This window comes from Schistocerca gregaria, chromosome X (genome assembly GCF_023897955.1).
Source record: "Schistocerca gregaria isolate iqSchGreg1 chromosome X, iqSchGreg1.2, whole genome shotgun sequence".
NCBI lineage: Eukaryota > Metazoa > Arthropoda > Insecta > Orthoptera > Acrididae > Schistocerca > Schistocerca gregaria.
In genome coordinates this window covers 66,144,963-66,168,632 of record NC_064931.1, presented here as the reverse complement: position 1 = coordinate 66,168,632, position 23,670 = coordinate 66,144,963, and positions in this window count along the sequence as shown.

Here is a 23,670-nt window from a genome sequence, read left to right as displayed (position 1 = left end):
CACCATGATGCCGGGTGTTGGCCCTGTGTGCCTCGGTCGTATGCAGTCCTGATTGTGGCGCTCACCTGCACGGCGCCAAACACGCATACGACCATCATTGGCACCAAGGCAGAAGCGACTCTCATCGCTGAAGACGACACGTCTCCATTCGTCCCTCCATTCACGCCTGTCGCGACACCACTGGAGGCGGGCTGCACGATGTTGGGGCGTGAGCGGAAGACGGCCTAACGGTGTGCGGGACCGTAGTCCAGCTTCATGGAGACGGTTGCGAATGGTCCTCGCCGATACCCCAGGAGCAACAGTGTCCCTAATTTGCTGGGAAGTGGCGGTGCGGTCCCCTACGGCACTGCGTAGGATCCTACGGTCTTGGCGTGCATCCATGCGTCGCTGCGGTCCGGTCCCAGGTCGACGGCACGTGCACCTTCCGCCGACCACTGGCGACAACATCGATGTACTGTGGAGACCTCACGCGCCACGTGTTGAGCAATTCGGTGGTACGTCCACCCGGCCTCCCGCATGCCCACTATACGCCCTCGGTCAAAGTCCGTCAACTGCACATACGTTCACGTCCACGTTGTCGCGGCATGCTAACAGTGTTAAAGACTGCGATGGAGGTCCGTATGCCACGGCAAACTGGCTGATACTGATGGCGACGGTGCACAAATGCTGCGCAGCTAGCGCCATTCGACGGCCAACACCGCGGTTCCTGGTGTGTCCGCTGTGCCGTGCGTGTGATCATTGCTTGTACAGCCCTTTCGCAGTGTCCGGAGCAAGTATGGTGGGTCTGACACACCGGTGTCAATGTGTTCTTTTTTCCATTTCCAGGAGGGTATTTATGTGACAATATTCTGCACATTGCTTACACACGTTTTATAACTCCTGAAGCAGTTCATGTGCAATGACAAGGGGTATCCATGTAGCACAAAAGAAGTGTAACTGGGTGGAGGAGTATAGCGCTAAATGGCTCAGGTAGGGAGGCTGAATGAAAACTGGGAGGTATCACAAGTGAGTCAGAACTGGCCATGATCTTTTTAGAGTTTATGTCGAAGTGTGGCGGCATTCCTCGGAATGAACGTGTAATTACGTCGTGAATTGTTTAAATATTCATGCATCATCTGCAAAGTATCTTCCTCTTTTTATGCAATGGTACATTTAGCTCCTGTGATGTCTTCAAGATATTTATGTGACAATATTCTGCACATTGATTACACACGTTTTATAATACCTGAAGCAGTTCATGTGCAATGACAAGGGGTATCCGTGTAGCATAAGGAAGTGTACCTGGGTGGAGGAGTACAGGGCTAAATGGCTCAGGTAGGGAGGCTGAATGAAAACTGGGAGGTATCACAAGTGAGTCAGAACTGGCCATGATCTTTTTAGAGTTTATGTCCAAGTGTGGCGGCATTCCTCGGAATGAACGTGTAATTACGTCGTGAATTGTTTAAATATTCATGCATCATCTGCAAAGTATCTTCCTCTTTTTATGCAAAGGTACATTTAGCTCCTGTGATGTCTTCAAGATATTTATGTGACAATATTCTGCACATTGCTTACAAACGTTTTATAACTCCTGAAGCTGTTCATGTGCAATGACAAGGGGTATCAGTGTAGCACAAAGGAAGTGTACCTGGGTGGAGGAGTATAGCGCTAAATAGCTCAGGTAGGGAGTCTGAATGAAAACTGGGAGGTTTCACAAGTGAGTCAGAACTGGCCATAATCTTTTTAGAGTTTATGTCCAAGTGTGGCGGCATTCCTCGGAATGAACGTGTAATTACGTCGTGAATTGTTTAAATATTCATGCATCATCTGCAAAGTATCTTCCTCTTTTTATGCAATGGTACATTTAGCTCCTGTGATGTCTTCAAGATATTTATGTGACAATATTCTGCACATTGATTACACACGTTTTATAATACCTGAAGCAGTTCATGTGCAATGACAAGGGGTATCCGTGTAGCACTAAGGAAGTGTACCTGGGTGGAGGAGTACAGGGCTAAATGGCTCAGGAAGGGAGGCTGAATGAAAACTGGGAGGTTTCACAAGTGAATCACAACTCGCCATGATCTTTTTAGAGTTTATGTCCAAGTGTGGCGGCATTCCTCGGAATCAAAATGTAATTCCTTCGTGAATTGTTTAAACATTCTTGCATCATCTGCAAAGTCTCTCTCCCTTTTAATGCAGTGGTACATTCAGCTTCTGTGATATCTTCAAGATATTTATGTGACAATATTCTGCACATTGCTCACACACGTTTTATAACACCTGAAGCAGTTCATGTGCAATGACAAGGGGTATCCGTGTAGCACTAAGGAAGTGTACCTGGGTGGTGGAGTACAGGGCTAAATGGCTCAGGAAGGGAGGCTGAATGAAAACTGGGAGGTTTCACAAGTGAGTCAGAACTGGCCATGATCTTTTTAGAGTTTATGTCCAAGTGTGGCGGCATTCCTCGGAATGAACGTGTAATTACGTCGCGAATTGTTTAAGTATTAATGCATCATTTGCAAAGTCTCTCTTTCTTTTTATGCAATCTTACATTTAGCTCCTGTGATATCTTCAAGATATTTATGTGACAATATTCTGCACATTGATTACACACGTTTTGTAACTCCTGAAGCAGTTCAAGTGCAATTACAAGTTGTATCCGTGTAGCACAAGGAAGTGTACCTGGGTGGAGGAGTATAGCGCTAAATGGCACAGGTAGGGAGGCTGAATGAAAACTGGGAGGGTTCACAAGTCAGTCACAACTGCCCATGATGTTTTTAGAGATTATGTCCACGTGTGATGGCATTCCTCGGAATGAACGTGTAATTACGTCGTGAATTGTTTAAATGTTATTGCATCATCTGCAAAGTTCCTCTCCCTTTTGATGCAATGGTATATTTAGCTCCTGTGATATCTTCAAGATATTTATGTGACAATATTCTGCACATTGATTACACACGTTTTGTAACTCCTGAAGCAGTTCATGTGCAATGACAAGGGGTATCCATGTAGCACAAAAGAAGTGTAACTGGGTGGAGGAGTATAGCGCTAAATGGCTCAGGTAGGGAGGCTGAATGAAAACTGGGAGGTATCACAAGTGAGTCAGAACTGGCCATGATCTTTTTAGAGTTTGTGTCCAAGTGTGGCGCCATTCCTCGGAATGAACGTGTAATTACGTCGTGAATTGTTTAAGTATTAATGCATCATTTGCAAAGTCTCTCTTTCTTTTTATTCAATCTTACATTTAGCTCCTGTGATATCTTCAAGATATTTATGTGACAATATTCTGCACATTGCTTACACACGTTTTATAACTCCTGAAGCAGTTCATGTGCAATGACAAGGGGTATCCATATAGCACAAAGGAAGTGTACCTGGGTGGAGGATTATAGCGCTAAATGGCTCAGGTAGCGAGGCTAAATAAAAACTGGGAGGTTTAACAAGTGAGTCAGAACTTGCCATGACCTTTTTAGAGTTTATGTCCAAGTGTGGCGTCATTCCTCGGAATAGAACGTGTAATTACGTCGTGAATTGTTTAAGTATTAATGCATCATTTGCAAAGTCTCTCTTTCTTTTTATGCAATCTTACATTTAGCTCCTGTGATATCTTCAAGATATTTATGTGACAATATTCTGCACATTGCTTACACATGTTTTATAACTCCTGAAGCAGTTCATGTGCAATGACAAGTTGTATCCGTGTAGCATAAGGAAGTGTACCTGGGTGGAGGAGTATAGCGCTAAATGGCGCAGGTAGGGAGGCTGAATGAAAACTGGGAGGCTTCACAAGTCAGTCACAACTGCCCATGATCTTTTCAGAGTTTATGTCCAAGTGTGGTGGCATTCCTCGGAATGAACGTGTAATTACGTCGTGAATTGTTCAAATATTATTGCGCCATCTGCAAAGTCTCTCTCCCTATTGATGCAATGGTACATTTAGCTCCAGTGATACCTTCAAGATATTTATGTGACAATATTCTGCACATTGCTTACACACGTTTTATAACTCCTGAAGCAGTTCATGTGCAATGAGTAGGGGTATCCATGTAGCACAAAAGAAGTGTACCTGGGTGGAGGAATATAGCGCTAAATGGCTCAGGTAGGGAGGTTGAAAGAAAACTGGCAGGTTACACAAGTGAGTCAGAACTCGCCATGATCTTTTTGGAGTTTATGTTCAAGTGTGGCGGCATTCCTTGGAATGAATGTGTAATAACGTCGTGAATAGTTTAAATATTCTTGCGTCATCTGCAAAGTCTCTTCCTCCTTTTATGCAATGGTAATTTAGCTCCTGTGATATCTTCAAGATATTTATGTGAGAATATTCTCCACATTGCTTACACACGTTTTATAACTCCTGAAGCAGTTCATGTGCAATGAGTAGGGGTATCCGTGTAGCACAAAGGAAGTGTTCCTGGGTGGAGGGGTATAGCGCTAAATGGCTCAGGTAGGGAGGCTGAATGGAAACTATGAGGTTTCACCAATGAGTCATAAACCGCCATGATCTTTTTAGAGTTTATGTTCAAGTATGGCGGTATTCATCGGCATGAAGGTGAAATAACGGCGTGAATAGTTGAAATATTCTTGCATCATCTGCAAAGTCTCTCTCTTTTTATGCAATGGTACACTTAGCTCCTGTGATATCTTCAAGATATTTATGTGATAATATTCTGCACATTGCTTACACACGTTTTATAACTACTGAAGCAGTTCATGTGCAATGACAAGGGGTATCCATGTAGCACAAAAGAAGTGTACCTGGGTGGAGGAGTATAGCGCTAAATGCCTCAGGTAGGGAGGCTGAAAGAAAACTGGCAGGTTACACAAGTGAGTCAGAACTCGCCATGATCTTTTTGGAGTTTATGTTCAAGTGTGGCGGCATTCCTTGGAATGAATGTGTAATAACGTCGTGAATAGTTTAAATATTCTTGCGTCATCTGCAAAGTCTCTTCCTCCTTTTATGCAATGGTAATTTAGCTCCTGTGATATCTTCAAGATATTTATGTGAGAATATTCTCCACATTGCTTACACACGTTTTATAACTCCTGAAGCAGTTCATGTGCAATGAGTAGGGGTATCCGTGTAGCACAAAGGAAGTGTTCCTGGGTGGAGGGGTATAGCGCTAAATGGCTCAGGTAGGGAGGCTGAATGGAAACTATGAGGTTTCACCAATGAGTCATAAACCGCCATGATCTTTTTAGAGTTTATGTTCAAGTATGGCGGTATTCATCGGCATGAAGGTGAAATAACGGCGTGAATAGTTGAAATATTCTTGCATCATCTGCAAAGTCTCTCTCTTTTTATGCAATGGTACACTTAGCTCCTGTGATATCTTCAAGATATTTATGTGATAATATTCTGCACATTGCTTACACACGTTTTATAACTACTGAAGCAGTTCATGTGCAATGACAAGGGGTATCCATGTAGCACAAAAGAAGTGTACCTGGGTGGAGGAGTATAGCGCTAAATGCCTCAGGTAGGGAGGCTGAAAGAAAACTGGCAGGTTACACAAGTGAGTCAGAACTCGCCATGATCTTTTTGGAGTTTATGTTCAAGTGTGGCGGCATTCCTTGGAATGAATGTGTAATAACGTCGTGAATAGTTTAAATATTCTTGCGTCATCTGCAAAGTCTCTTCCTCCTTTTATGCAATGGTAATTTAGCTCCTGTGATATCTTCAAGATATTTATGTGAGAATATTCTCCACATTGATTACACACGTTTTATAACTCCTGAAGCAGTTCATGTGCAATGAGTAGGGGTATCCATGTAGCACAAAAGAAGTGTACCTGGGTGGAGGAGTATAGCGCTAAATGCCTCAGGTAGGGAGGCTGAAAGAAAACTGGCAGGTTACACAAGTGAGTCAGAACTCGCCATGATCTTTTTGGAGTTTATGTTCAAGTGTGGCGGCATTCCTTGGAATGAATGTGTAATAACGTCGTGAATAGTTTAAATATTCTTGCGTCATCTGCAAAGTCTCTTCCTCCTTTTATGTAATGGTAATTTAGCTCCTGTGATATCTTCAAGATATTTATGTGAGAATATTCTCCACATTGATTACACACGTTTTATAACTCCTGAAGCAGTTCATGTGCAATGAGTAGGGGTATCCATGTAGCACAAAAGAAGTGTACCTGGGTGGAGGAGTATAGCGCTAAATGCCTCAGGTAGGGAGGCTGAAAGAAAACTGGCAGGTTACACAAGTGAGTCAGAACTCGCCATGATCTTTTTGGAGTTTATGTTCAAGTGTGGCGGCATTCCTTGGAATGAATGTGTAATAACGTCGTGAATAGTTTAAATATTCTTGCGTCATCTGCAAAGTCTCTTCCTCCTTTTATGCAATGGTAATTTAGCTCCTGTGATATCTTCAAGATATTTATGTGAGAATATTCTCCACATTGCTTACACACGTTTTATAACTCCTGAAGCAGTTCATGTGCAATGAGTAGGGGTATCCGTGCAGCACCAAGGAAGTGTTCCTGGGTGGAGGGGTATAGCGCTAAATGGCTCAGGTAGGGAGGCTGAATGGAAACTATGAGGTTTCACCAATGAGTCATAAACCGCCATGATCTTTTTAGAGTTTATGTTCAAGTATGGCGGTATTCATCGGCATGAAGGTGAAATAACGGCGTGAATAGTTGAAATATTCTTGCATCATCTGCAAAGTCTCTCTCTTTTTATGCAATGGTACACTTAGCTCCTGTGATATCTTCAAGATATTTATGTGATAATATTCTGCACATTGCTTACACACGTTTTATAACTACTGAAGCAGTTCATGTGCAATGACAAGGGGTATCCATGTAGCACAAAAGAAGTGTACCTGGGTGGAGGAGTATAGCGCTAAATGCCTCAGGTAGGGAGGCTGAAAGAAAACTGGCAGGTTACACAAGTGAGTCAGAACTCGCCATGATCTTTTTGGAGTTTATGTTCAAGTGTGGCGGCATTCCTTGGAATGAATGTGTAATAACGTCGTGAATAGTTTAAATATTCTTGCGTCATCTGCAAAGTCTCTTCCTCCTTTTATGCAATGGTAATTTAGCTCCTGTGATATCTTCAAGATATTTATGTGAGAATATTCTCCACATTGATTACACACGTTTTATAACTCCTGAAGCAGTTCATGTGCAATGAGTAGGGGTATCCATGTAGCACAAAAGAAGTGTACCTGGGTGGAGGAGTATAGCGCTAAATGCCTCAGGTAGGGAGGCTGAAAGAAAACTGGCAGGTTACACAAGTGAGTCAGAACTCGCCATGATCTTTTTGGAGTTTATGTTCAAGTGTGGCGGCATTCCTTGGAATGAATGTGTAATAACGTCGTGAATAGTTTAAATATTCTTGCGTCATCTGCAAAGTCTCTTCCTCCTTTTATGCAATGGTAATTTAGCTCCTGTGATATCTTCAAGATATTTATGTGATAATATTCTGCACATTGCTTACACACGTTTTATAACTACTGAAGCAGTTCATGTGCAATGAGTAGGGGTATCCATGTAGCACAAAAGAAGTGTACCTGGGTGGAGGAGTATAGCGCTAAATGCCTCAGGTAGGGAGGCTGAAAGAAAACTGGCAGGTTACACAAGTGAGTCAGAACTCGCCATGATCTTTTTGGAGTTTATGTTCAAGTGTGGCGGCGTTCCTTGGAATGAATGTGTAATAACGTCGTGAATAGTTTAAATATTCTTGCGTCATCTGCAAAGTCTCTTCCTCCTTTTATGCAATGGTAATTTAGCTCCTGTGATATCTTCAAGATATTTATGTGAGAATATTCTCCACATTGATTACACACGTTTTATAACTCCTGAAGCAGTTCATGTGCAATGAGTAGGGGTATCCATGTAGCACAAAAGAAGTGTACCTGGGTGGAGGAGTATAGCGCTAAATGCCTCAGGTAGGGAGGCTGAAAGAAAACTGGCAGGTTACACAAGTGAGTCAGAACTCGCCATGATCTTTTTGGAGTTTATGTTCAAGTGTGGCGGCATTCCTTGGAATGAATGTGTAATAACGTCGTGAATAGTTTAAATATTCTTGCGTCATCTGCAAAGTCTCTTCCTCCTTTTATGCAATGGTAATTTAGCTCCTGTGATATCTTCAAGATATTTATGTGATAATATTCTGCACATTGCTTACACACGTTTTATAACTACTGAAGCAGTTCATGTGCAATGAGTAGGGGTATCCATGTAGCACAAAAGAAGTGTACCTGGGTGGAGGAGTATAGCGCTAAATGCCTCAGGTAGGGAGGCTGAAAGAAAACTGGCAGGTTACACAAGTGAGTCAGAACTCGCCATGATCTTTTTGGAGTTTATGTTCAAGTGTGGCGGCGTTCCTTGGAATGAATGTGTAATAACGTCGTGAATAGTTTAAATATTCTTGCGTCATCTGCAAAGTCTCTTCCTCCTTTTATGCAATGGTAATTTAGCTCCTGTGATATCTTCAAGATATTTATGTGAGAATATTCTCCACATTGATTACACACGTTTTATAACTCCTGAAGCAGTTCATGTGCAATGAGTAGGGGTATCCATGTAGCACAAAAGAAGTGTACCTGGGTGGAGGAGTATAGCGCTAAATGCCTCAGGTAGGGAGGCTGAAAGAAAACTGGCAGGTTACACAAGTGAGTCAGAACTCGCCATGATCTTTTTGGAGTTTATGTTCAAGTGTGGCGGCATTCCTTGGAATGAATGTGTAATAACGTCGTGAATAGTTTAAATATTCTTGCGTCATCTGCAAAGTCTCTTCCTCCTTTTATGCAATGGTAATTTAGCTCCTGTGATATCTTCAAGATATTTATGTGAGAATATTCTCCACATTGCTTACACACGTTTTATAACTCCTGAAGCAGTTCATGTGCAATGAGTAGGGGTATCCGTGTAGCACAAAGGAAGTGTTCCTGGGTGGAGGGGTATAGCGCTAAATGGCTCAGGTAGGGAGGCTGAATGGAAACTATGAGGTTTCACCAATGAGTCATAAACCGCCATGATCTTTTTAGAGTTTATGTTCAAGTATGGCGGTATTCATCGGCATGAAGGTGAAATAACGGCGTGATTAGTTGAAATATTCTTGCATCATTTGCAAAGTCTCTCTCTTTTTATGCAATGGTACACTTAGCTCCTGTGATATCTTCAAGATATTTATGTGATAATATTCTGCACATTGCTTACACACGTTTTATAACTACTGAAGCAGTTCATGTGCAATGACAAGGGGTATCCATGTAGCACAAAAGAAGTGTACCTGGGTGGAGGAGTATAGCGCTAAATGCCTCAGGTAGGGAGGCTGAAAGAAAACTGGCAGGTTACACAAGTGAGTCAGAACTCGCCATGATCTTTTTGGAGTTTATGTTCAAGTGTGGCGGCATTCCTTGGAATGAATGTGTAATAACGTCGTGAATAGTTTAAATATTCTTGCGTCATCTGCAAAGTCTCTTCCTCCTTTTATGCAATGGTAATTTAGCTCCTGTGATATCTTCAAGATATTTATGTGAGAATATTCTCCACATTGCTTACACACGTTTTATAACTCCTGAAGCAGTTCATGTGCAATGAGTAGGGGTATCCGTGTAGCACAAAGGAAGTGTTCCTGGGTGGAGGAATATAGCGCTAAATGGCTCAGGTAGGGAGGCTGAATGAAAACTGGCAGGTTACACAAGTGAGTCAGAACTCGCCATGATCTTTTTAGAGCTAATGTCCAAGTGTAGCGGCATTTCTCGGAATGAAAGTGTAATTACGTCGAGAATTGTTCAAATATTCTTGCATCATCTGCAAAGTCTCTCTCTTTTTATGCAATGCTACATTTAGCTCCTGTGATATCTTCAAGATATTTATGTGACAATATTCTGCAGATTGCATAAAACATCAGTTTTATAACTCCTTAAGCAGTTCATGTGCAATGACGAGGGGTATCCGAGTGGCACAAAGAAAGTTTACATGGATGGAGGACGCCTGCTGGTGGTATTTCTAGCGGTTTGTGGTAAGCGTGGCGCGGTCCAGCATATGGCTTCTTCCAGTGGCTGTGACTCTGGTGCACAGAGTGCGAGCAAGAAAGTTCTTGATATAGGTTTAGCGTGATCTATGAAAGTGTATTCACGTGGTTCCTTTCGCTATCAGAATAAAAAAATACTGCAGTTGTTTAACTGAGCCGTATTTCGGCTCTCAACATATATCGCGCTGTAAAGATTGTTCTGAGTCCTTACATTCCATCGTTAATGGATTCTTTCATATTTATCGATATGCTGCGTACGATTCTGATGAGAATTCCCTCTGGCGGCGTGTCTGGTCTTATCGATGTTCGAGTCGTTGCTTCCAGTTAGCGTTGTGTAAGGAAATAAGATCTTTAGGGGGATGACCGGTTGGTTCCCTAGCGGTGACGAGTCGGTCGGTCGGTTTTTAAAAGCGGGAATTAGAGAATGTCGTACGATGATACCGTGGAGTGGCGGTGGAGGGTTGGCTGCTGTTCCGAGAAGCCGCGTGGTCTATCCTGGCGGTGCGAGTCAAGTGGGACGAGTTGACCGGACAAGACTGTAAGCTCTTGCTGTGAGCACCCGTGGGCGACGGCTGTTGTTCCGAGTCACTACACATTGGGAGCGACAATGTATGTCTTTAAATTTTCCGTCTGGAGGCGGGAATGATGGACTAGTAACTCGCCTAACCTGAGTAGTGGTATTTCGCCGCCGTGGATGCAGAGAAGACGAGGGCTCGTGTGACAGAGCGCGTGGCTGTGTCCTGTTGGGTACACTGGCGACGTGTACACGGTCGGTTGTGAGGAAACTTTGCATCGGAGTTCACCAGCTGTTTCTCTGATAAACTGCAAGTTAAGTTGGTTAAAGGTTTAGATGTTAACTGAAGAATTTTGGTTTGTGCAACCAGCGTCTTTTCTGCCTTGTGGCCTCCTCGTTCGGGTTTCCTGTCCCTGTCGCCGGTGTATTTATAGACAGTGATCTTTTCCACTTCTTATTAGTACTACCTGGTAGGAAGTGTGTTTTTGGGCAGTAATTATTTCTTTTAGATTACATTTTTTCTGCCTTGTGGCCTCCTGCGTTCGGATTTCCTGTCCCTGTCGCCGGTGTAATTAATGACAGTGATATTTTGGCTTCTTATTAGTACTGCCTGGGAGGAAGTGTATTTTTCGGCAGGGATTGTGGTTCCTGATTTGATTCATCCTCCCCTGCCCTCGCGTGAGGTCGATGTGATTGCTGAATGTAAGGCGTTGTGGGTCTGTTAGTGCGCTTCTAGCCTGAACATCCTTCGGGAGACAATTGTGGCCGCCCTTACACCCGGTCGGTTAATTATTTCTATCCCAGGACATTTTGGTGGCAGGACATGGTATTAAAGTTGTTAGTTATTGTAAAATCTTAAATGGTTGTATTTTACGCTGATTGTTTTTTCGCCACTGTTTAAAAAGGTTAAGTTTGCCTTTCATTGTTGGGTTATTAAAATTACGTGGCTTTAAAATGGTTAATTATTGCAAAATGTGAATGACTGTATCTTTATTTTGGTTGTTTAATCTACTTGGCATCGTTTGAAAATGCTAGTTCTGCCTCCCTGTTAGCGAGATCTTGTAATTTAATACCTTGTTGTGCCAAAGTTTAAAAGAAGTTGCCTCCCTACATGTTCGGTAGCGAAATTGTATGCAAATTGTTTTCTTTGTTTCATTATTTGGAAAGTTTTAATTTTGTTATTAAATACTTTATCAAATTCTGTTTTAAGTAAAATGGCTTAGCTATTAACGGTAAAGTAAAGTTTATAATATAATTACTTGGAAAATTTTGTTTTGTTATCAAATGTTTTATCAAAGTTGGTTTTAAGTAAAATGGCTTGCCCGTGAACTGTAAATTAAATTGTTTTGAAAAGACACTCGTGCATACTAGCTTTTTGGATCTGTTCCTGGTCAAGTGATAAAGAAATGGCCTTTAATGGTTGAAGTAATCAATAAAGAAATTGTAAATTGCAACTCGACATTACCCAACTAATTTTGGCCCCATTTCCCAACTGGAGTTTTTCATTGATTAATCGTAACACCCGTCTCAAACATCATCTACATTATTTAAACGCCAGCATTAATTTCGAAGTGTATTGCGATTTCAGAAATAAATAAAGATTATTCTTACACAAATTATTTAAACAATGCCTTGTGCACACTACATTAGTCTACCGCCGTGATGTCCTCTCATTCGACATTCGAGCAACTCGATACAGACTGAGCCTTTTTTCCCCAGGCTGCCATCTTGGATTATATCACGGTGGGGTGGGGGAGGAAAGAGGGGAGAGAAGGGGAGAGGTTCACCAGCATCCTCTGGTAGTGGTGTTGTGAACTAGGTCAACTGGTATTCGGACCTCGAGGTGAACACACTGGTTGAAGCCACTGTCTATTGCTCAATCAATGGGCACTCACATTGTTTAAATAAACAATATATCACATTGCATACAAAATAAAGACTTATATCCATCCTATCCAGCGGCCCAGCACAGACTGAGTTGCCGCACGGTGTAGCTGTGTGGTCTTAGGCGCCATGCCACAGTTCGTGAGGCTCCCCTGTCGAAGGTTCGAGACCTCCCTCGGGCATGGGTGTGTGTGTTGCCCTTAGTGTAAGTTAGTTTAAGTAGTGTGTAGGCTTAGGGATCGATGACCTCAGCAGTTTGGTCCCATAAGATCTTACCACAAGTCGTTTTCCTACCAGTGCTGTTTTCGGCCTATCCTCAGGCGCCACTTTCAATTGATTGTACCCGCTCCTGAGATCCATAGTTGTAAAGAACTGACGCTGTCCCATATTATTCAATGTTTCTGTGACGTTTCAAATTGAATAAGCGTCCGAAACTGTTCGTGAAATTTAGATATCTGTAGTCACAGAAAAATTTGTATTTTCTTGTTACGTCCACCGATTTCTTTGCAACAACCACTATATTCGCTCTCCAGGGGATATCACTGAGTTCTATAATCGAGTCTCCTGCTTGTTGTACAATAAACTCTTCTACTAATGGTTGCAGGTGCCTTGCTATATGTTATGGCTCCCTCTAAACTAGTGTGATATCCCCTGTTGGTATACAATGTAGTGTCACCAGTGTTGCTGGTAAACCTCTGTCTGCAAAAAACAAATCACTGAACTTCAACAACATGCTTTCCATAGCCCTTCGATCACTTTCTCTCATAACACTTCAATGCCGACGGTTTGCTTACGGCTTTCCTCTAAATTCGACTTGTAGAGGTCCTCATCTTCCAACACTTCCAGAGTGGCTATTACTGCATCATACGACAGAGTCATCTCCCCTCTACCAAAGTTATTCATACTAACTAATATCATCCATACTCCATTAATGTCACTCACATGCGTCAAACTCCTGTGGACAAAACAATATGAACTATTCAACTCTTCACTGCTTAAGAGCTGTTCAACCACATATAATGTTTCCCTCAGGCCTGCTTTGTGACAGTTGAAGCACTCCCGTTTTCATTTTGACAGCTACTTCCATTGCCAGTGCTTCCCATCTTTCCCACTTCTTCAATCACACTGCCACTATGGCTATTGCTTCCTGCGGTTCTAGGCGCTTCAGTCTGGAACCGCTCGATCGCTACGGTCGCAGGTTCGAATCCTGCCTCAGGCATGGATGTGTGTGATGTCCTTAGGTTAGATAGGTTTAAGTAGTTCTAAGTTCTATGGAACTGATGACCTCAGCTGTTAAGTTCCATAACACTCAGAGCCATTTCATTTTTATTGCTTCCTTATATGCACCTACCGACCACATTTGTAACACCTGATTTCAGAAACGAACACTTGCTGGTCCACTCTTTGCTTTGTTGCAATATCCACCTCTACTATATGTGTTGCGATCCTTAGAAGTGACTGTAAGTCCTCCAGATTTTCCATTTTTACCCTCCATAATATCTCTGCGGTATACCAAGCAGAAAAACGTCCATTGCCCTATTTTCTACCTCTTTCAACAACACCCTATTGGCTTCTGCTCTCTGGGTCTGTCCATCTGTCTTTTCACTCAGTTTACAGATTTCATCTGAGAATGCCTCCACAGGCTCGTAGGGCTCCATTGACAAAATACCTAGTTTCTCCCAAAAACACCACACACTTTTTCTGCTTCTAGTACAGTTTAGCGAAGCCGGCTGGTGTGGCCGAGCGGTTGTAGGCACATCAGTCTGGAACCGCTCGTCCGCTAAGGTCGCAGGTTGGAATCCTGCCTCGGGCATGAATGTGTGTGATGTCCTTAGTTTAGTTAAGTTTAAGTAGTTCTAAGTTATAGGGGACTGGTGACCTCAGATGTTAACTCCCATAGTGCTCAGAGCCATTTGGACCATTTGAACATATCAGCGGCACATTCCTGGAACGTTTGTGCTTTACTCAAGGTCTCTTGGTAAGAAGTAACTCCAACACCAAGAGTAAACACCAAAAATAACATAAATAAAAATAAACTCACTGCACCACATTGTGCTAAGCTGGTACCACCAAACCCATGTCAGGTGCCTCCGCCTCATTCACCACTCACCAGAACCAAATCTCCCACCAGACTATAGGGCTGGACGTGGACGAACGGTTTCTGACACAATTTGTTGTGTTATGAAGCGAACGGCCACCCTGACGCCAAATTGTTACAACCTCCTGATCTCAGGGGTTGTAATGCGTCAGGATGACTGAGAGATGTGGTTTGTGAATTACACCATTACGTGCAGAGATACGCAGGCAAGTTTGGCACTGACTTTATTCTGATGAAGAATACAGTGTCTCTGGTGATCTAAGCGGCGCTATGGCGTGCAAAGGTGTGTCAGAGCAGCAGCCTGTACCGGAATCTGCTGGTCTGGCACCTGGCTGCTCTATCCTTCCAGGCATAATGGCTCCTGTCCTCATCTGGTGGGGTGACCGGCAGCACGTGTTGGCCGAGATGGAAGTCCCATGCCTGCCCTATGGAGTGCAGCTGGCTATTTCCTCAAGCGCTACTCGTGGTCACCATGGACGGCGCTGAAGGGAAACAGTCAACAGCTGTCGTTGTAGTAGATCCTCAGCAGCTCCAGTCTCCTGCACTGGGAGGCTTGGTTGGTGACTGAGGACAGCCTTGGACGCCAGAGGCTGCGAGATCGCGTCCCAGCTCCACCCTTGCAGACAATAGCTTGCAGTCCATTGGGAAACATCTCCCAGAGAGCAGACACTAGCTGCACCCCTGGTGCCAACACCCATGCAGTGCCAAGTTGCAGACCCACTTCACCCTGGCTGTACTGCATCTATACTCGGAGATTGGCGGTTTGACATTGGGCCGGCTAGCCGCTTATATTTATGATCACACGGTCATCGTTGTTAGCCTACAACTTAAACAAATCATCATTCCCTCCACTTCCAGATGCAACGGAATGGCGACATGGTACAGCTTACCTTGAGCCTCTGGGCTCCCGTATTTATACCCCTTTTCCTACGCCGCTGAAAAAGCCTCTGTAGGGGGACAAATGGAGTGGTCTTTAATAATCATAACATCAGCTTTTTCTAGCCTGGTTTGGTCCTCACATATGGGTTGCTAGCTACTGTTGTAACTGCAACATATGAGTTTTTCGTAGCATGTCAGTGCCCTATGATGTGCCTGATTGCTCCACATCTGTCTCCACACTAGTTTACAGTGCCTACCAGGCTGTGCTTCCTCACCTGAGAGCAGTGTCATAAACCTGCCTTGCATAACCGTTTGCTTAATATCAACATTGCCAGTACCCACTACCCGATGTGTCCATTGCTCCCTTAACTTTTACATTGTGGCCATAGCTACTTAAAATTTTCAAGAATTCCCCAAAATCTATACTTATATTTATTTGTAGGGCAGCACATCCCACAACCCTGTGATGTGTTCCTTTGTTCTATTCTCTATAGTATTATTCTCCTCAGAGGCCATTCTCTCTCTTCTTTCCTTCGTTTTCTCATTGCCTTCCCAACCGCTTATGCTCTGATTTTCGAGCCACACTGTCACCTGTCTCATCCACGCACAACACATGGCGACATAACCACGCTGATTGTTGGTGCAGCTTTTCGTGCCCTAAATTCTTCCCACCAATAATTTTAACTATTCCTAGTGATCACATTTCCTCTCTCATCCTCGCGTATTTTTGCGTCTATGTTGCACACCCACCTGTGACGCATGAAATTGTAAACCTCGACCTAACCAATATTCCCTCTCCCCTTACTCTTTCCTTATCACAACATGTGCATATTCCCATGCTATACAGGGTGTTACAAAAAGGTACGGCCAAACTTTCAGGAAACATTCCTCACACACAAAGAAAGAAAATATGTTATGTGGACATGTGTCCGGAAACGCCTACTTTCCATGTTAGAGCTCATTTTATTACTCCTCTTCAAATCACATTAATCATGGAATGGAAACACACAGCAAAAGAACGTACCAGCGTGACTTCAAACACTTTGTTACAGGAAATGTTCAAAATGTCCTCCTTTAGCGAGGACACATGCATCCACCCTCCGTCGTATGGAATCCCTGATGCGCTGATGCAGACCTGGAGAATGGAGTATTGTATCACAGCCGTCCACAATACAAGCACGAAGAGTCTCTGCATTCGGTATCAGGGTTGCGTAGACAACAGCTTTCAAATGCCCCCATAAATGAAAGTCAAGAGGGTTGAGGTCAGGAGAGCGTGGAGGCCATGGAATTGGTCCGCCTCTGCCAATCCATCGGTCACCGAATCAGTTGTTGAGAAGCGTACGAACACTTCGACTGAAATGTGCAGGAGCTGCATCGTGCATGAACCACATGTTGTGTCGTACTTGTAAAGGCACATGTTCTAGCAGCACAGGTAGAGTATCCCGTATGAAATCATGATAACGTGCTCCATTGAGCGTAGGTGGAAGAACATGGGGACCAATCAAGACATCACCAACAATGCCTGCCCAAACGTTCACAGAAAATCTGTGTTAATGACGTGATTGCACAATTGCGAGCGGATTCTTGTCAGCCCACACATGTTGATTGTGAAAATTTACAATTTGATCACGTTGGAATGAAGCCTCATCTGTAAAGAGAACATTTGCACTGAAATGAAAGTTGACACATTGTTGGATGAACCATTCGCAGAAGTGTACCCGAAGAGGCCAATCAGGTGCTGATAATGCCTGCACACGCTGTACATGGTACGGAAACAACTGGTTCTCCCGTAGCACTCTCCATACAGTGACGTGGTCAATGTTACCTTGTACAGCAGCAACTTCTCTGACGCTGACATTAGGGTTATCGTCAACTGCACGAAGAATTGCCTCGTCCATTGCAGGTGTCATCGTCGTTCTAGGTCTTCTCCAGTCGCGAGTCATAGGCTGGAATGTTCCGTGCTCCCTAAGACGCCGATCAATTGCTTCGAACGTCTTCCTGTCGGGACACCTTCGTTCTGGAAATCTGTCTCGATACAAACGTATCGCCCCACGGCTATTGCCCCGTACTAATCCATACATCAAATGGGCATCTGCCAACTCCGCATGTGTAAACACTGCACTGACTGCAAAACCACGTTCGTGATGAACACTAACCTGTTGATGCTACGTACTGATGATGTGCTTGATGCTAGTACTGTAGAGCAATGAGTCGCATGTCAACACAAGCACCGACGTCAACATTACCTTCCTTCAATTGAGCCAACTGGCGGTGAATCGAGGAAGCACAGTACATACTGACGGAACTAAAATGAGCTCTAACATGGAAATTAAGTGTTTCCGGACACATGTCCACATAACATCTTTTCTTTATTTGTGTGTGAGGAATGTTTCCTGAAAGTTTGGTCGTACCTGTTTGTAACACCCTGTATGCATTCAGTCTTTTTTTCCACGCTTTAGAAAGTTTTTTACGTATTTATTTGTGCATATTGTTATACATTTTCGTGTATTTTTCGTATTTTTACGTATTTCTTCAGTATTTTCCGTATCTGTATGTATTTTAAGTGTTTGTACGTATTTTAATGCATAATTTTCTGTTAACCATCTCCCCTCACAACTACTGAACGTCCTTATTTGCCCAGTTCGCTCGCAGTTTCCCGTTTCACCAAAGGCATCCCTGCTACAATAGACCCCTGCTCCGTTTTCCTGCACTAGTTCAGAAAAGTATCCCTTTCCATGGTTAAACACAGTCCTACCTCCCATTCCTTAAATGCTGCCTAAACTATGGAATATCCTCCCCTCACCCAATGGGCTAACCATAAAAATTCCTTTCTCTGGTCTCACCATTCATTCACAAAGACCTCTGCTCCCTCCACAATCCCTATTACATACGTCACATCTCTGAAATTAAAGCTCTTCATTCCAGCACTTGGGAGAGTACTTGACAAACCACCTCCAGAAATCATCCACCCTGTTGACATCCTACTCCCGTCTTGGGGCGTCACTATCCAACCGCTATGCTAGCCACAAAGTTTCTTCTTGTGTACCTATCATCGTACCTAGCTGACTTCTTTGACTTGCGCTTCCCCCAAAGTTCCCTTCCAGCACTCTACAAAATCCAGAGCCAAAACAATCGCAGAAAACCGTTGTTAACTTTTCCACCAAAATCATCCACCCAGCTCAAGTTACAGTCCTACACCAAAGTTTAAATACGTTGGACTTCTCAAGGATCTACTGCCCTTCTCCGAATCTTCTTCATCACGAATTCCTCCAACCAAAGCCGACATAATACCAACACTGAACACTGTCTTTCCCAGATCATACCACCATCCAATAGTGATCCTCCCCGCCATTCACATAACCATCCTCTGGTCACCTTTCAGGAATTCCTTACCTCCAACATGGCCTCACCAGCCTTTTTCAGGTCCCTTTGTAACACCAACATTACAGCAGAAGAGAGGTCAACCATACACAGCCTCAAAACAGATCCTGACCTAACTATCCAACCAGCAGGCAAAGGTTCCACCACAGTCGTCATGAGTAGCAGTGACTACTTGGGAGAAGGCTTCCACCAGTTGTCTGTTTCCACTACCCATAAACTCTGCCAGAGTGATCCCAACTCACAAGTCCAACATAACCTCCAATCCCAGCTTAAATCCTTAGGGCCTCCACTTACCCTCTACCCTGAATCTATTTCCCTTCCCGCCCCTACCACACCCCAGAAACACATCTTCTACATGCACCCCAAAATTCATACCCCTACAGATCTGGAAGCCCCATTTAACTGGTTATTGTGCGCCCACTGAATCAATTTCCACTCTCATTGACCAACACCTCTAATCTATTGACCAAAATCTAGCCTCTCACATCAAAGATACTATGTACTTTCTTCACTGACTCTCCACCATTCTCACCTCTTTACTTTGTGAATCTCTACTTGTGAATGTTGATGCCACTTCCCTATACACCAACATCCTTCATGTCCATGGTGTTGCTGCTATTGAACACTACCTCTCCCAATGTCCTTCAGACTCTAGATCCACTACCTCCTTCCTCATACACCTTATTAACTATATCCTAACTCACAATTACTTCTCCTTTGAATGGAAGGTATACAGATAGATACATGACACAGCCATGGGCACCCACATGCCAACATGTTTATGGGCAATGTAGAAGAAACCTTTCTACCTTCTCAAAACCTGAACCTCCTGATCTGGTTCAGGTTCATTGATGATATCTTCATGACCTGGACTCTGGACCAGAAAATCCTGTCTTCATTCCTTCACAATGTCAACATCTTTTCTCCCATCCACCTCACTTGGTCTTTCTCAACCCTGCATGATACTTCTTGGCCACTGACCTCCTCCTCTCTGAGGGCTACATCCACACCTCTGTCCACATTAAACCAACCAGACACCAACAGTACCAGCATTTTGACAATTGCCATTCCTTCCACACCAAAAAATCCCTCCTATACAACCTAGCCATCTGGGGGAGGCGATCTGTGGCGACAGCAGCTCCCTTGCCCAGTATGCTGAAGGTCTCATAAGGACCTTCACGAATATGCACTATCCCCCAAACCTAGTATAAACAGATTTCCCATGCTATATACCCAAACACCCCAAATCTTCCCACCATCCCCAAGCACCAGCTACAAAGGAGTAGCACACCCTCATCACCCAATATCACCCTGGACTGGAGTAACCGAACCGCATCATTCATCAGGGCTTTGATTATTTATCATCATGCCCTGACATGAGGGAGATCCTAGCCAAGACCCTTCCCACCCCTCCTAAAGTGGTGTTCCGTCACCCCAACCCCCAAACACTCCACAACATCCTAGCCCATCCCTATGCCACTTCCATTCCCAACCTCTTGCCACAGCGATCATATCCCCGTGGAACATCCATTTGTTGTGCCAGTCTGTAACTTAATGTGTCATTTTTAAGTGAGTAGCAATGTGACCTTTCCTGAATAGCTGATATGCCAACGTGGCCTTGTCATTGTTTCATTTTGCCTAACAGCATTTCTTCCATCACACAACCCTGTAATGTTTTCGTTTGAACTATTCTCTGAAGTATTAGTCTCTTCAGTGACCGTTCTTTCTCTTCTTCCTTGTGTTCTTTCATCACCTTCCAAACCGTAAACGCTCTGATTTCTGAGCCATACTGTATCAACGGCTACATGACCGTGCGGATAGCTGGTGCAGCATCTGATACCCTAAATTCTTCCCACCGAAAGTCATATATACTATTTTTGAATGGTGTTCTTTGTTGGTACAGCATATCTCCTGTATTAAATCAATTAGTGAGACGTTATTTTCAAGCTTTCCTTCACCACTAATTACGAAAGTACACAGATAGTTTAAAGTTAATGTTTTCTTTAAGGAAATGTATTTTTAAGTCAATTTCATAAATGCAGAAGGTGCGTGCCATCTGTTGACAGTTTCTCTAACTAACATGCACGATAGCTGTTGCAGTTGCTTCAGTTCTTCATGCAAGTTGTAACCTACAACGCGATTCCGGTCTTATGGAACTTAACTGCTAAGGTCATCAGTCCCTAGACTTACACACTACTTAACCTAAATTATCCTAATGACAAACACACACACCCATGCCCGAGGGAGGACTCGAACCTCCGCCGGGACCAGCCGCACAGTCCATGACTGCAGCGCCTGAGACCTCACGGCTAATCGCGCGTGGCTAGATTTCGGTCATGCACGTCGATATAAACAATGTAGGCGGCACTGTCTATTGACAGTCTAATTTTACTATTATGAACAACAGGAGTTGGAGTTGTTTACTTTCTTTAACCAAGTGCTATATACTGTGCGAATAAATTGAATTCATCAACGTTCACCATCACAAGTAAGTAGCATTTACTTTTATAACGAAATTTATTTAGCTTTTATTTCGTAATGTTAAGTTTCAATTCGTTATGTTATACTTCTCCTAACCTCAATACCATTAATCTACATCACGAACAAAGTACACTGAAGCGCCAAAAAAACTGATACAGGCATGCATATTCAAATACAGAGGTATGTAAACACGGAGAATACGGCACTGTGGTCGGCAACGCCTATATAAGATAACAAGTGTCTGGGCAGTTCTTAGATCTGTTAATGCTGCCACAAACGCAGGTCATCAAGATTTAAGTGAGTTCGAACGTGTTATAGTCGGCGCACGAGCGATGGGACACAGCATCAACGAGATAGCGATGAAGTGAGAATTTTCCCGTACTACCATTCCACGAGTGTAACGTGAATATCAGGAATCCGGTAAAACATTAAATCTCCGACGTCGCTGTGGATGGAAAAAGATCCTGCAAGAACGGAACCAACGACGACTGAAGAGCATCGTTCAACGTGACAGAATGCAACCCTTCCGCAAACTGCAGCGTCGGAATCATTCAACGATGCATCGTTCATACGGGTTTTCGGAGCCTAAGGCCCACTCGTGTACCCTTGATGAATGGACGACACAAAGCTTTACACCTCGCCTGCTCCCGTCAACATCGACATTGGAGTGTAGATGACTGCAAACGTGTTGCCTGGTCGGACGAGCCTGGTTTAAAATTGTATCGAGCGGACGGACGTGTACAGCTATAAAATTGTATCGAGCGGATGGTCATGTATAGGTATGGAGACAACCTCACGAATCCATGGACCCTGCATGTCAGCAGGGGACTGTTCAAGCTGGTGGAAGCTGTGTAATGGTGTGGGGTGTGTGCAATTGGAGTGATATGGGACCCCTGATACGTCTAGATACAGGTGACACATACGTAAGCATACTGTCTGATCACCTGCATCCATTCATGTCCAATGTGCTTTCCGACGGATGTGAGCAATTCCAGCAGGACAGTGCAACACTCCACACGTCCAGAATTGCTACAGAGTGGCTCCAGGAACTCTCTTCTGAGTTTAACCAGTTCCGCTGGCCACCAAACTCTCCAGACATGAACATTATTGAGCATATCTGGGATGTCTCGTAACGTGCTGTTCAGAAGAGATCTCCACCCTCTCGTACTCTTACGGATTTGTGCACAGCCCTGCAAGATTCGGTCCTACATGATATTATGCAGGTGTACCAGTTTCTTTGGTTCTTTGGTGTAAAACAAATGTTTACCAATATTTATTAACAAATGAGTAATTACAAAAACCAAAAACTGTAAAATATGATCTATCACTTTTCTTCTGTATTCCATGTTTCCATGATATCATGGGACACAGCATGCAAACTGAAGAGGGAAGCCTCCAGCCAGAGAGCGCTCCACACCACTGGAACGTATAACAGACTGCAGAAGACGAAATGCCACACAAACAGCAGCAGTGCCAGGGATTGGCCAGGGTGGACCGTGCCCCCTCCCCCCCCCCCCCCCCCCCGAGAAAAAAAAATTCTTGGCTCACCCTCTGGCCCACCCAAATAAGACGGACGAATATCAGAATCAAAGTCTGAAGTCAAATTTTATTTTATAAAATTAATAAAACTGCTATACAGTTGTAGACATACGGCAAACCACTCTGTTACTTTGTTCAACAATTGAACAATTTTTAATTGCCCTGTATTAAAGCCATGAGATAAAACAAATTCATTCGTAATGGATTTTATGATGACGAAGTTAACATCAACATACCCGTTGAGCCGTACCTGTTGACCGACGAGTGAGCAAACTCGATCGATCGATCTGTCGAACGAACGGTTCTTCCCCACTGTCTGTCTTGTTTTTGCGCGTGTATTCTATAGTTTGAACTACCGGTAAACAATAGAAACATATTCGTTGTCATTGTTTTGATTTTTCGCATGTAGTCTATAGTTTGAATTAACAGTAAATAATAAAAACATATTTGGTGTCATTGTGATCTCTGTTTTGTTTTTGGTAGTGAATTGTATGAGTTACGGAAAATGAACGTAGTAACATAGCAAAAAGGCCTAGCACATCAGATTTCGTCACTCGGTAACAAAAAGTAACTGAACCAAACGATGACATTACAACGTCTCCTGTAATTGCAAAGGCTATTCTCCACGATCCAGGGAAGTGACTTAGAAAAAATTGTGTTTGGTGATGATGAAGAAAAGCAGGAAAAGAATTGAAAGACTTCGAATATGATAAACTCAGTGAAAATAAAGTTAAAGATTTATTTTCTATTCCTAACAGTAGCACCAGCAGTGTTAACCCGTATGCTTCAGTTTGTGATACAACGAAATTCACGGACAAACCTAAACAGCTTCTATTAAGGCATTTTCCTTTTCGCTTGTTTGGGGACAGAAAAAGAAATTTCCAGCCAGGTTGGTACAAAATTCACCGATGGCTAGAATACAGTGTCG